The sequence below is a fragment of the Stenella coeruleoalba genome (assembly GCF_951394435.1).
Source record: "Stenella coeruleoalba genome assembly, chromosome: 3".
Taxonomy (NCBI): domain Eukaryota; kingdom Metazoa; phylum Chordata; class Mammalia; order Artiodactyla; family Delphinidae; genus Stenella; species Stenella coeruleoalba.
The window spans coordinates 24,559,193-24,573,700 of record NC_137148.1 but is presented as its reverse complement, the minus strand read 5'-3'; the positions used below and the strand labels follow the sequence as shown (position 1 = coordinate 24,573,700).

At 38.8% G+C, this 14,508-nt stretch overlaps 1 protein-coding gene across 5 annotated transcripts in view; it reads left to right on the top strand.

Annotated features, from left to right (window-relative positions):
- LOC307184502 (uncharacterized protein) overlaps window positions 1-14,508 on the top strand; it is a 300,163-nt gene that overhangs the window by 128,915 nt on the left and 156,740 nt on the right. For 2 of the 5 annotated variants that reach the window (XM_079918035.1, XM_079918036.1), the window contains exon 3: window positions 11,140-11,599. The exons of the other annotated variants lie outside the window; for them this stretch is intronic. The gene's annotated coding sequence lies outside the window, so the exon portion shown is untranslated. Of the gene's footprint in view, window positions 1-11,139; window positions 11,600-14,508 lie in introns of those variants that run through there. 5 annotated transcript variants of the gene reach the window in all.

Below are 14,508 nucleotides of genomic sequence, written 5' to 3'. Positions count from 1 at the left end.
CTTGAATTTGCCGCACTCCACAGGCAACTATTTACATAACATTTACGTTGTATCTACAACTATTTATGTAGCATTTACATTGTATTAGGCATTTTAAATAACGTAGAGATGATTTAAAGTGTACTGGAGGTTGTGCATACGTTATATGCAAATACATAAGAGACTTGAGTACCTGCTGATTTTAGTATGTGAGGGGGTTCCTGGACCCAATCCCAACAGATACTGAGGGACGACTATATTCACAAAAATGTAGGGATGTGGAGTTTGTGTGAGCAAAACAACCCAACCAATAACAACAAAAATCCTGAGGAATATTTAAAAATGGTTTGAATCTGGTAATATAATTTCATAAATAAGAGTATCTTCATTTGGAATGCTTATTTGAAAACTGAATATTATACTTCTGTTTTGTCTGACTGTTTCATAAAAACCTGGACTAATCATTGACCCTATTTAAAGTCAGCTGAGGGACCAGATAGACTCTGCTAAAATACTGAGAAAATAATCTAAATGAGAAGGGAATTTAGGAATTGATTATGTGTATACTGTATTTTCACCCTTAAGGAGCATCTCTTTAAAGTGCTCTGAAGTTTCTTTTTTTCAATGTGTGTTTGACCCATACATTTATGTGGAAAGCACCAGCATGTTGAAATGCTCTTTGCTGACTGAATGGTCTCTTAGCTGGGGACTCTCAGGAGAACTTCAGTTTATATGGGCTTCCTGATCTCAGTGAGACTGGAAAAATATGGAGGTTATAGAAGGTAGCAGCAGGATTAATGTCAGTGGCAAACTCCCATCACTGGAGCGTCAGCTCTCCTTTTCTGTACCTCAGTTTAGTGATCAGGGATCTTAATCATCTAGCCAGTTTGCAGGATGTCACACTTTATGAAAGAGATCACATCTATATTTTTTGGAGAGCAAAAAGTAGCAGGTACCCTAAACACAGAGTTAACCAACATGTGTTCTGGAGATGAAAAGATCAGTTCTTTGAAAAGGTCAGATTCTACTATGTCTGTGAAGTTTTGGGCATGGGGTGCTATGTTAGTGTAAAGACCATGCCAAGTTATTCTCCCTTAGTGAAGGACAGGTTGATTGAGTATGTTACTCCATCCAGAAGATAGCTGAATACTGTTTCTTGTGTTCTTTTGAGCCACCATGTATGCTTTGTTGCATGGGCAGTTAAAGCAAAACGTATTACAGATTTGAGTGATGAGCAGTACACATTATGGCCACCAGCTGGTCCAATGTACAGTACAGTTCTCTCTGTCTTTCTACCATGGAGAACCTGGGGATTCAAAACTGCTTGCAGAGGTTGGTGGGATCGTGGGGATTCTATGGATTCTGTGCCACACTCAAGTAAAAGAATCATATATACACACTACCAAATGTCAAAGACACAACTAGTGGGAAGCAGCCGCATAGCACAGGGAGATCAGCTCGGTGCTTTGTGTCCACCTAGAGGGGTGGGATAAGGAGGGTGGGAGGGAGACGCAAGAGGAAGGAGATATGGGGATATGTGTATATACATATAGCTTATTCACATTGTTATACAGCAGAAACTAACACACCATTGTAAAGCAATTATACTCCAATAAAGATGTTAAAAAAAAAGAATCGCAATAGAAACTTCAAAATGTTTGAGGTGTTTCAGGAAATACCTCTCTTTAAGGAAAATAATTACCAGTTGCACAAGGCTTTGGAGTGTAAAAGACATCTGTACTTTCAGGCCTTTTATATAGACAGGCTCTAAAGCAATTCCAACATGAAAAGCCTGGAGGATACTATCTGAGATCTTCCACTTACAGGCACACCCGGACCTGCCACAAGGTCACTGCAAGGTCACACTGCTCCATCCACAGGGTGACCCCTGTGAAGAGTGAGTGGAGAGGAAGGGTTCTAAACCTGTTCATAGATCCCTCTGCCCTGTGCCTACACCAGCTGCAAGTAGGCTGCTGTACCTCATTGTTAGTCATGGGTGTCTCAGCCAGAAAATGAATCAAACAATCCTATAACAGGACTTGAGGACTTCTGGGTTATGAAAAAGATAATTCACTTGGCCTGTGTGTTGGGACTTCTCTTTCAAGCAACAGAAATTCAATTGTACTTTCCACTGTGTTTGCTTCTTTTTATCTGTTCGCTTCTGCTGTGTTAAATTTCTCATCCGGGGGACCAGGTTCTCTTGTGACAAGAGTCTGAACTATTGCAGAGATGAAGGTTTTTACATTCTTTTATATACTTATCTGTACTGTTTGATTTTCTAAAGCCATGTATATTCATTTCTTTGTATCAATAGCAGTTGTGTGTATGGTGATTTCTAAGCCATTTAAAATATGTTCCTTATAATTCTCTGTACCAAAAACACTGATATGTTATTAAAATAAACAAATGCAAGAGTAATATTGTAGAAAGAATCTTGGAGAGAAAATGGAGGAGAGGAGAAGAGAATGTAGGAGTCATGGATAATGTTAATACATAGAACAGATCAAGAAAGACAGGTATATTCCATAAGCTTTAAAACGTAGGACTATTACTAAAAATAATAACATAATGAAGCACAGGAAGGAGAGTAATGGGAAGTGGGGGTTGGTGTATCTGAACTAGAGGTAGAAGCATATGTTCTGGTTATAGTTGTTCATATGTAAACAGAAGAGAATTGGATCCATAGGTTTCGTTCACTGTTTTGTTTTTCAGAAATGGGAAAAATTGGGTCTTTGCCAGTCAGTCTCATTACATACTTCCAGAAGATTCCTTAGCAGACACACTCTGCTCTTTGAGGAGAATCCAGGGAAGTAGAATGGGCTGTGCCTTTGAATCTCCCTTCCCAGAGGTGCTTCTTTTACTGTATGGCCCGAGAAAGGTGTTCAGGAAATCTTTTACACATATTGGGAAAACTGGTCTCTCCCTGACTAAAGACTGCAGAGACGAAGATGTCATAGGCTCACCAAATGTTGCCATCAGGAGTCAAAAGAGTTCTTAGGAAAGCATGATACGTGTTCCAGGAGTTTTCTGGGGTTGACCTACAGTGATAAAATGCGTGCTTGCTTCTTGAGAAGAGAAACCAGAATGTGGACTGTCATCTGAAACAGCCTAAAATAGTAGGACCAGGAGAGAGGGTTGGCAGTCAGAGCAGCCTACATTTGTAGAGTTTGACATGGCTAACATACATGTGTCCTCCTTTGGGCCAAAAAGACAACATAAATCACACTGCATTAAGATAGATGCCTGCTGGGATAAGGAGACCCTAGGAGAAAACCAATGGAGTCAAGGGGTGCATAGCCCTTGCCAGGAATTGACGTGTGGGGATGGCAGGGCTCACACATTCAGTAAAATAATCAGTAAAATGTCTAGCATTTGGGTACCTGTCACGACAGTGGATGGTCATAGACAAAAGGGACCTGCAAATAGTACTAAGTACAGTCCTGTTACTCTTGACCTTCTTATTCCCTCTCCTTTATATCTGACCCTGAGGCCAGATGTCAGACTGGGAGGAGAAAAATGCCAAACAGAACCATTTCCTTTTTACCACCAAAATTTTTAGACTATGGAGCAGGCCTGAATGTGGGGAAGGGAGAATATTTACATGAGATATATGAGATTAGAGTACAGACCAAATCAAATTTCTTTAATACCCCCAAAAAAGATGTGATTCAAAACCCAAAAATACCAGGACAAGAGAAAAACTAGGCTCTAAATCAGTTGTGTGTGTGTGTCTGTGTGTATGTGTGTGTGTCTGTGTCTGTGTATGTCATGGGGAGTTAAGTTGGGAATTTCGACTAACATACCAAAACCAATAGAAAAAAAGATTCCAAAATGAAGCTTTAGGCAAGGATGCATCCCTTAGAAAGCAATGCTGAGAAGTCATGTCATGACTCATAAGCCACTCTCCTAGATACATCCTCACTGGCCAGAAGCTGTGTGTTCACCAGCAATGTGGCAGAGGCTAGGGGGCGCCAAGGGCAATTGCCTCTTTCTCCTGGGAGTTGTCAGAGGGGCACAGGCAGTGGGGAATCCTCTGAAGAACACTCTGAAAGCGCTCACAGGAGAAAGGGTCATGTTTAACCCCCATCGGGGCCAGAGCATGCAATGCTGTCTTACAACAGATCTAGTTAAGTAAGAACGTTCTGCTGCCTTTGTTTTTGCTGCATCTTTATGCATCAACCTCAGAGAGGTAGAAAACCACAGCCAGCTGCAGAGGGAGGAGGCTCTTAATTTAGAACAAAGCTGTCCATCTCATCCCGCCTTCCCAGACTGAAATTTCTCACCTCTAAAGACTTCATTATGAAATTGAGTCTGTTTTCAACCTGAGCAAACGAATAACCTCAACATAAAAGAAGAGTGGGATGGACATAATATATGCTGATTACCTGTCATGAATTGTGCTGGTTCCACATACTAAAATGATGTGGGAGGTGTGTGTGTGTGTGTGTGTGTGTGAAAGAGAGAGAGAGAGGGAGAGAATGACTGACTGATTAGAGTTCTGGCCTTCATATAATTTCAGAATCTATTGAAGAAGAAATATGTGGTGAAAATTATTGAGATAATTAGTGATTAGTTCTTTAAGCTATATGACAGAGTTCAATAATCTGTGGCTCACTGGTCAAATCCTACCCACCACCTGCTTTTATAAATAAAGTTTTGTTGGAATACGAATGTGCTTATTCATTTATATATTGTCTATGGCTGCCTTTGTGACCCAAAGGGTGAATGCAGTAGTTGTGACAGAGTATAATTGGCAGGAAAAGCCTAAATTATTTACTATCTGTTCATTTAAAGGAAAAGTTTCCAATCCTCCTGCTGTAAGAGATTAAAAGCAATGAGAGACTCTAGGTTAAAATTGTGAGTTGGATATGTGCATGTAATTTCACTCTCTCTGAAACTTCACTAAAGTGATTAAGGGAAGCAGGATTAAAAAGAAAGTGAATCATAAAGTTAGGCAGCTGGGGAGGATGAAGGAGTATGTTAGACATCAACAAAATATTGGAAGCTAGAAAACAGATGGTTTAGTGGTAACAGAATTAACAGAACCAATAATGGTGAATTCTAAGCAGGAAATGGGGAAAGTTGAGAAACTGAGAACTATTTTATAGTGCAGAATCTTTAAAAGTCTCATAAAATGGTAGCAGTAGAAACAGGGATGAGGGGAGTTGGCAATACTGAAAATGGCCGAACTGAATGACAAGACAATAAAGATGTGTGATTCTTTTATGCATATTAATAATAACGTCTGGTGCCTCTCTTTATTCAAGATTCTGGCAAGACCACACTGATTTTTGTAAGAAATCTGTCCTTATAATAGAAACTCTCGCATCTCTGGAAAGCTACAATAAGCATTATTATCAGGGTTGCCTTTGGGGAAAAAAATCTAGGTATTTGGGGGCAAGAATCTGAGGAAGGATTATTTTTATTGGTTTGACCTTTCATACCATTTGTATTTTTTCCACGATAATTAATATATCGTGAATCAAAAATCAACGATAAAAAAGGCACCTCCCCAAAAGATTTTTTCATTTAAATAATATTTTACTACCTTTTTAAAGATAAGCCAAAACTTGGTAATACTTTTGTCCAGATTCCTTACTGGAAGGACTTATAGTGGACTTTATTTGACAATGCTGAAATCAGAAGTTGTCAGACTCCCAGAAGTCCACTGATGTGTTCCTCCTTCCCTACCATCTTCCAGCGCACAGAGTCCACTGCGAAGCTCTGTGTGTTCCAGAGTGGCTCAATAAGGGGGAAGCAATCAAGGCCCATTCTGGGAGATGAGAGATATGACAACTGGGGACAGAGATGAGCTTCTTTCCAAGCAAAGTTCTGAAAAAACCTCATGTATCTACCATGTCCCCAGGTGAGTATCACATCTCTCATCTCCCAGAACTGACCTTACACCTGAATGTTAAAAGGAAGATCTGATATTAGCATATGTATATGCTTATTTGATCAGTGGTGTTCTGTAAAGGAAAATTGCAACATGTTTTCATGCCTTAAGAACAAACATACTGGCATATCATGAAGTCAGTAAAATCAGAGAGGGTTTCTCTGAACACATGACCTTAGAATTGATATTTTAAGAATGAGTTTGGGGCCGGGGTATTCCCTGGTGGTCCAGTGCTTAGGACCCCACGCTCTCACTCACTGCTGCTGAGGGCCCAGTTTCAAGCCTTGGTCAGGGAACTAAGATCCCACAAGCTGCGCAGCACGGCCAAAAAAAATAAAGAATGAGTTGGGGGATGGGAAGAGGGGGAGTTGGAGGAAGGCAGTCAAAATGTACAAACTTACAGTTATAAGATACGTAAGTACTAGGGATGTCATGTACAACATGATAAATATAATTAACACTGCTGTAGGTTATATATGAAAGCTGTTAAGAGAGTAAAACCTGAGAGTTCATCACAAGGAAAAATATGTTTTTCTATTTCTCTAATTTTGTATCTGTGTAAGATGATGGACACTCAGTAAACTTATTGTGATAATCAGTTCATGATGTATGTGAGTCCGCTCTATGCTGTACACCTTAAGCTTATACAGTGTTGTATGTCAATTATGTCTCAGTAAAGCTGAAAGAAAAAAAACAAAACACAAAATGAAAACAAAAAGAGGGCTTGGCACTTATCTGGCTTTTAATACATGCTAGTTTTCTTCTTCCTACTATTTGTTAAATATACATAGTGATTTGTTAAGGCATCATGCCCTTGATTAATAGATGAATGGATTGATCTACCCAATAAAAGTTTTTATCTACCTAAAAAAAAAGAATGAGGTAGAATGTTATAATGCAGAGTTAGAGCAGGTAGAATCATTTCTGATAAGGAAACAACTTGTGTAAATAATTTATGGCAGAAGACAACACGGCAGTTTTGGGGATCTCAGTGAAAGCCCGTATACTTGGGGTGGGCAGAATAAGGCAGGAGATGGTGACATTAGGCTGGACGGGAAGTCCATAGGCAAAACCTGGGAGTAATGTGAAGGATTTTCTCTTTATCTTGAAAGTAGTAAAAGCCATTGAAGATTATGAACAATAGAACTACAAAGTTTTGAATGATCTTTTTAAAAGGCCATCTGAGAAAATTGAGAGTACATTAAAAAAGGACAGGTGTGGAGAGTGGATGTTATATAAGTAAGTACTGTAGTAGATCAAGTAAGATATAGTGATAATGTGGATTTCTTGGAAAAGATGGTAACTGAGAAGACTTTCAAGATTCAAGAATTCAGGTCTAGAAGCTGGAAGTTTGGTGGTGAAATTTCTAAGATAGGGACTATTGGAGGACATTTGTTGAGCAAATACATTATGTGTGTTGGGGAATGTTGGGTAGATAAGAAAGTCACTGACCCTCCGTTCACAGTACTATAATCAAAAATTGAAATGAGAAACAATGTGTTATGAATTTTATTACAGTACAGGGAGCTAAGACGCAATTTTGCAAGGCATCAGGAAAGGCCTATCTGCAGAGTGTTATCTAAACAGAGGGCTGAAGGCTTAGAAAGAGGTAGCATTATGAAATGTTCAGGAAAGTGTGTTCCAGGAAGAGGCGATGGACAACAGGTACAAAATGCTGCATAGAAATGACAACATGAAGCTGAAAGAAGCTTACAATCTTAGATTTCAGAGATGGAGAAGAAAATGCATGAGAGACCAGAAAAAATAAAATGATATTAAATGTAGATAAAGATTTTAGGTGCAGTTTACTACAAAAGTGTTTAAAGTGGGATATATTTGAAAACAAAATGAATACCCATTAATAGAAAACTATTTAATTATATGACCTTACAGCTAGTGGATACATATTGTAAGTACAGCTGGTGTATTGGATATTTTGCAGCGTAAAACATGTTAATTGTATATGCAGAATGAAAGTATGCTTTCATATAAATACAAAAATAATATTGCGGTTAATAAATCTGTATGGGTGATTGTAACCTCCTTCATTATAAGCGTACGTATTTTTAATATTTTCCATGCTAAATCTATATTGTTTTAACTAGCAGTTTAAATAAATACCAAAAAAGAAGGCTTGAAAGTTCCTAGTAGGTTTTAGAAGACTTTCTAATATGATAACAGAAATGGAATAGTTTTGTTTGTTTAAGAAGTAACTTCATCTACTGTTGTGGGTTGAATTGTATCCCCTAAAAAGCTATGTTAAAGTCCTAACCCACAAAACCCCAGAATATGACCTAATTTGAAAATAGGACTGTTGCAGATGTAATTACTTCAGATGAGTTCACACTGAAGTGGGGTGAGCCCTTAATTCAGTATGACTGGTGTTCTTTTAAGAAGAGTAGACAGGGCTTCCCTGGTGGCGCAGTGGTTGGGAGTCCGCCTGCCGACGCAGGGGACGCGGGTTCGTGCCCCGGTCCGGGAGGATCCCACATGCCGCGGAGCGGCTGGGCCCGTGAGGCATGGCCGCTGAGCCTGCGCGTCTGGATGACTGTGCTCTGCAACTGGAGAGGCCACAACAGTGAAAGGCCCGCATACCGCAAAAAAAAAAAAAAAAGAAGAGTAGACAAACAGGCTCAGAGGGAAGACAGTGTGAACACAGACAAATGAGGGGAGGATACCATGTGATGACAGAGGTGGAGATTGGAATGATGCAGCTGCAAGCTAAGGAATGGCAAGGTTTGACCATCACCACCGAGAACTAAGGAGAAGAAAGGATTTTACCCAAAGTCCCAGGGGGAGCATAACTCTGCCAACACCTTGATTTTGGACTTACAGTGTCAAGAGTTATGAGAGAATAAATTTCTGTTGTTTTAAGCCATACCCTGTCTGTGCTATGGCAAACTTAGGAAACTAATACAATTTTCTAGAAAATTCCTTTGTTACCCAACAAACACCTAAATCAGGAGTCACTCTTCTTTCTTAAATAGACCACTGAATTTGTGTCCAGATTTTAATTAAGCCAGAAAGCAAGGTATTCTTTCATATGAGTGTACTTGAGTCTGTGTATATCTGTGTGTATTTGTGTGTCTGTGTGTGGGTGTCTGTGCAGATATGGAGCAGAAGTAGGAGTCAGAATCAGGGAGACATGTCTTTTTCTGTTTTTCTGTTGGGACTCTCTTAAATTTTTCTATAGCTTCTATTTATGTGGTGGAAAGGGTAGACTAGCACATTTCAGATATTTTTAAATCAAACTGACAATGCTGGAATGAGGACCATACTCTACATATCTGATTTATAGTCACCAAAACCCCAGCTTTATAGTTCTTTGAAACATGGACTAGTTTCAAGATTTACTGATCAAAACATAAAGAAATGCAATCATATTTAAGATGAGAACTGTCTCTGTAACAAATCAAATAGTCCCTATTTTATAGACATTCAAAGACTTCCCACAAACTCAGATTATTTCTCTTACAAGTTTGAAGATAACTTAGCCAAGGAAAATGAATGCTTATTAGCTTCAGTGCTTTACTACAATTAAATTTTTGCTGACAGTAGAGTGTGATCACTTTCTTTCCCCTTTAATAAACACCAACTGGAGCAAACAGAATTACTTTCCTAAACCTCTTTGGTGAAATGATGATGTGAAATGAATTCAATCCCTTGATCAGGGCAGTGATAAAATAAAGCTAATTTTTTATCTTTCCATGTGTTTTCCTCACTTCCTTCTTCCTCTCTTTTTTTTCTAGTTTCTTCTCCCCTTTTCTTTTCTTCCTCCCTCTTTCTCTCCCCCTGCCCCTGTGAGCTTTCTCCTCTTTTCTCTTTCCTACTTTACCCATTGTCACTTTAACCTTTCTATTGTATTCTTAGTAACATGTGACACTATTTTGGTACTCAAAATATTGTGCCAGTCCTGTATAAGTAAATGAGAAAAGGTCTTCAGACCTTTCTTCTATTATCTTAGAAATATATTCGTCAACTTAATGTCAGTTAAATCATGGATATGCATAGTGACTTAATACATTTCAAGATTTGTTATGCAAATGTTTTTGTTGCTTTAAAAATGTAAATATTGAGTCACAGATGTAGAAAACAAACTTATGGTTTACCAAGGGGGAAAGGGTGGGGGGAGGGACAAATTGGGAGATTGGGATTGACATATGCACACACTACTATACATGAAGTAGATAACTTGGACTTCCCTGGTGGCGCAGTGGTTAAGAATCTGCCTGCCAGTACAGGGGACATGGGTTCAAGCCCTGGTCCAGGAAGATCCCACATGCTGTGGAGCAATTAAGCCCGTGTGCCACAACTACTGAGCCTGTGCTCTAGAGCCCATGAGCCACAACTACTGAGCCTGCGTGCCACAACTACTGAAGCCCACGCACCTAGAGCCCATGCTCCTCAACAAGAGAAGCCACCGCACGCCGCAACTAGAGAAAGCCTGCGTGCAGCAACGAAGACCCAATGCAGCCAAAAATTTTAAAATATACATATAAATTAATTAGTTAATTAAACATAAGTAAAATAGATAACTAATAGGAACCTACTGTATAGCACAGGGAACTCTAGTCAGTACTCTGTAATGACCTATAATGGAAATAGAATCTAAAAAAAGAGTGGAGATATATATATATATATATATATATGTATAACTTACTTTGTGGTACAGCAGAAACTAACACAACAGTGTAAATCAACTATACTCCAATAAATAAATTAATTAAAAAATGTAAACTTGAAATAGAGTACATTAAAAACAAAATAATAAAATTTAAATACTATATATTAAAATGCATTAGGAAAGCCCTATAATCGGTAGTATTTGTATGTTTTTGTTACTTCCTAAAAATGAATGTCTTATTTTTATACTGACAATGCACTGGGATACACAATTACTGTTTGAAACAACTAGATGACATAGATTTACAACTTAACAAAATTATTTCCAGTTTTAAAAAATATTTCTATATTAATGATACTTAGGAAGATATATTGAGTTTCCATATGTGGGTCAGCAATAGGAGCTCCTCTTACTGTTTTGGAGTTAGTGACCCCAGCAGACAACTAAACAGAACAGTACAAGAATTTATGCAAGAGATCTGAGTGGTACAAACAAAAATGCCACATTTCTCGAGGTCATCTGAGGTGGCCACAACCATCATAAAAGGTAGTTCTTAAAGAGAAAGGGGCTTACTTTGATGAGAGTATGTCAAGCAGCGTGATTACTAATGAAGATACAAATACACATTGTTCTTTTATAGCTTCCTGAGCCTTAGAATCCAAAGGCACACCTAGAACTGCTGGGACACAAAAGGACACAAAAGCGGCAGAGCACGGCAAGTAGAGAGAGGGCAAATATCAAGATAATTCACCACCTCCACCAAGATTGCCCCATTGCCACTGTCAAGGTTATGAAGTTCCCAAGGTGAGATGAAGGCAGGCTTTGTGGAGTCCTCAGGTTCCCATCTCCCAGGTCACTGAAAGGGTACAAGCAAGAACCTGCTGACCACCCGAGAAAGTTTCTAGCTGAATTACGTTCCAGATTCAGGGGGTCTGGAGATGGCTTATTACTCACCACCACCCAGATATTGATACCAGTGTGCTGCAGTGGAACTGAATGCCACTAGCTGGTCTCATTGAGTACTACAGCCTGGGCTGATGGGTGTCACCAGCAGTGGACAAGAGCGTAGAAGACATTACTTCATCTCGTTGCACAGACCGCCCCCCACCCCAAGCCCCTTGCAGTTAGTGGCTGCTAAATATTTAGAAGATGTAGCAAAATTTACAGGATGCAGAGGGTAAAGTTCTTTTAATGAAGGAAGGCTTTGAGATTGTGAATTTTTTCCCACCACTTTGAAATTAGGTAGGACTGCATGACTCTTTCTGGCTGATGAAATGGGAATGCAAATGATGTCACTTTAAAGCCAAATCATGACACTGCTGGTACTTGGCTGTCAAGCTGTTTCTTGCACTGCTGTGGTGATTGAAGAGACTGTTATCCAGATGATGTAGTTACATGATGATGGAACCTTACTCATCATGAGTTCTGAATTACTAATGAAGAGCTGATACTTGTTGCCAACTTGCACTGAATATATAGCATGAGTGTGTGTGTGTGTGTGTGTGTGTGTGTGTGTGTGTGTGTGTGTGTGTGTGTTTGGTCTTAAGTTACCGTGATTAATGTACTACCCAAATTCTGGAAGAAATGGGGACTGTGGCAAATAAATGAGATGAAGTTCAAAAAATTACATCCATTGCTGATAAAGGTTAAATCGTAGGGAAGAAAAATGTGATGATAGGCTTTTTAAACTCAACCCCCAAACCAAGTAGATTAGTCATAGGCAGTGCTGGCCCTAAAGCAGAGCTCCTTATCAGATCAGCATTCATGGGGAGGAGGCAGCCCCACAGCATCCTGGGGCTTCTCTTCCATCATCAACTATTGTTCCTTTGATTTAGTTTTGGGATCCCTGGTGAGAAATACAGATTTTGTCCCCAGAAGTCTCTGAAATATATTGGAACAGTACATTAATTGTATAGCTCCAAAGCCACCCTATAACGAAGTCTGAAAACTTACTCCTTGTTCAACCTCCATTTCCTAATTATATACAAAATAGCATACCAGTAACTTGTAGGGAGATTGACAAATTATGATGCTCTAGTGAATAGTCGCTCTAATAATAATATACCAATGCCAACATTTTAAATATTAATCATTTTGAAATTCCCAGGATAATTGAAGATTAAATATTCTTGTAAGTTTATGTCTAGATACATTAACATCCAAAGGAATTAATATATGAAATATTAGTTTTCTTGTCAAACTGACTTTATGTGTACAGTGACCGAAATTTCTTTTTTTTTTTTTTTTTTTTTCCCAAAATGTCTTAAATTGAAGATCAGGAACCATGGTTACCTCTCCCCTTCACTCCATTTTCTTAATTTGCTAATTATCAACCTAAAATTCTTTCAGTATCTGGAAGGACTTGAAGTTCTATCAGGAGATCCATCTTAGTTCTTATAGCAATGGAAGTAGTCAACTTCAGGGAATGAGAAGTTCTATTAATTCACTGTGTTTTAAAGTCCTCCATTTTTAAAGAGTCCAAAAGTTAATAAAACATTTGTATTGGTAGTTTTGCTACATAACAGATCACCCTTGAACTTAGAAGCTTAAAACAACAATCATTTACTTAGTTTACAATTTCACGTGCTGGCAATTTGTTCTGGGGTCAGCTTGATGGTTCTCCCAGGTCTGCGTGACTGACCATGGCTAGTTTATTTCCTTGGACAAAGCAGGTCACAAGCTTAAGGCCAGAGTCAGTGTGGGAAAGAACATATACTCCACTGTTTGATTAGCTACATAAGGCTAGTGGCTACCATATCAGGAAGTACAGAATAGAACAATACCATAATTGTAGAAAGTTCCCTTGGACAAAACTGGCCCAGAAACTGTGACCTGTGAACATATAATCAAATGATAGTAACACTTTCAATTCAAAGGATTTTCTCAATGCCACACTCTTAATTTTGTTTCTTTTTCCCCCTCTGAGGAACTAATTCTTTCAGAGATTATAAAAATAGATATGCTAGAAATTAAGAATCTCTTCCCTGTGAGGGAAGTGACAGTTGTGACATCTGCCTGAAATCATTGGCCTGCATTTAGATATATGGCCATGCCTGACCTCAGGGAGGTCAGAAGTACAATGTTAATATGTACTCAGAGAGAGGAAGAGCAGAAAAATCTGTGTGTAATCTACTAAATCTCATAAAGTTTTGTACATTTCTTATTAAGATTATTCACAAGTATTTAACCTTTTTGTTGCTACTATATATGTGGTCATTTCCTTTATTATATATTTAATTGTTTATTTTTATTTAGTTAGAGTGTTGATTTCTGTATGTTAATTTCATACTGTGTTCTTGTTTTTCATACTTTTCTATTGATTTATTCGTATGTCATGCTGTCACCTGCAAATAGAGGTAGCCTTGCCTTTCAATTATTATCTCCAATTGCATTCTCTTATTAATTACTCCCTCCAGTACTATTATAGCCCCAGTCAGGAGTGAACCTATAATAAAGTGGTCATGGGAAAGGTTCCTAGTGGGCGAAACATCAAGCAGTACAGTTGTTTATCCACATTGCCTGGAATAAAATATGGCCAGAGGTTTGGATCTACACTAATTTATGGAAAGCAGCCAACAATTTTGCTTGATGGTCAAGGGCACAAATGGAACAAGGTTGGAACATATGTGACAGAAACATCCCAAGAAGAATTATGTGAATGTATGTCTCAAAATGAGCCAAGATGGTGACAATATTTATATCCTGTGTCAATGTTCATCAAAAGACATCCACTGAAAAGGAGTGTCCGGTAGTCAATATGACTTTGCCTGTGGTTGTCTATCAGCCTTCTTCCCCAGCCACCCTGTACTTGTTCAAGGGGCCTATATACTGTGTAGATATGGGGTAGGGATAGAAGCTGTGTTAAACTTAAGAATATGAATTATCCCTACAACAGGTCTGGCCATCAACACTGATAAGTGGCTCCCTTCCAACAGCAGAAACCAATGCTGGATCTCTTACCTTATTCTCTTGGGTGAAGCAGCCTTCCATCTGTTTCACGCTGATTACA